Here is a 477-nt window from a genome sequence, read left to right as displayed (position 1 = left end):
AAGCTTAGAGTGGAAGTCCAAACCTTCAGACAGAAGGATGGAGAATCCCTCTATGAAGCTTGGGAAAGATACAAACAATTGATCAGAAAGTGTCCTTCTGACATGCTTTCTGAGTGGAGCATCATAGGTATTTTCTATGATGGTCTCTCTGAACTATCCAAGATGTCTTTGGATAGCTCTGCTGGAGGATCTCTTCATCTGAAGAAGACGCCTACAGAAGCTCAAGAGCTAATTGAAATGGTTGCAAATAACCAATTCATGTACACTTCTGAAAGGAATCCTGTGAACAATGGGACTAATCAGAAGAAAGGAGTTCTTGAGATTGACACTCTGAACGCCATTCTGGCTCAGAATAAGATATTGACTCAACAAGTCAATTTGATTTTTCAAAGTCTGTCTGGAATGCAAAATGCACCAAGCAGTACTAAGGATGCTTCAACTGAAGAAGAAGCTTATGATCCTGAGAACCCTTCAATG

The 477-nt window shown here is 40.5% G+C and overlaps 1 non-coding gene across 1 annotated transcript; it reads right to left on the bottom strand.

Annotated features, from left to right (window-relative positions):
* Nucleotides 1–108, bottom strand: LOC130983690 (small nucleolar RNA R71). The gene has a single exon (XR_009087669.1). It is a non-coding gene; the product is annotated as a small nucleolar RNA R71 (small nucleolar RNA).
* Nucleotides 109–477: the final 369 nt, after the last annotated feature.

The sequence above is a fragment of the Arachis stenosperma genome, chromosome 5 (genome assembly GCF_014773155.1).
Source record: "Arachis stenosperma cultivar V10309 chromosome 5, arast.V10309.gnm1.PFL2, whole genome shotgun sequence".
NCBI lineage: Eukaryota > Viridiplantae > Streptophyta > Magnoliopsida > Fabales > Fabaceae > Arachis > Arachis stenosperma.
Note: the sequence above shows the minus strand (reverse complement) of the source record. Positions and strands in the feature narration are given on the sequence as shown.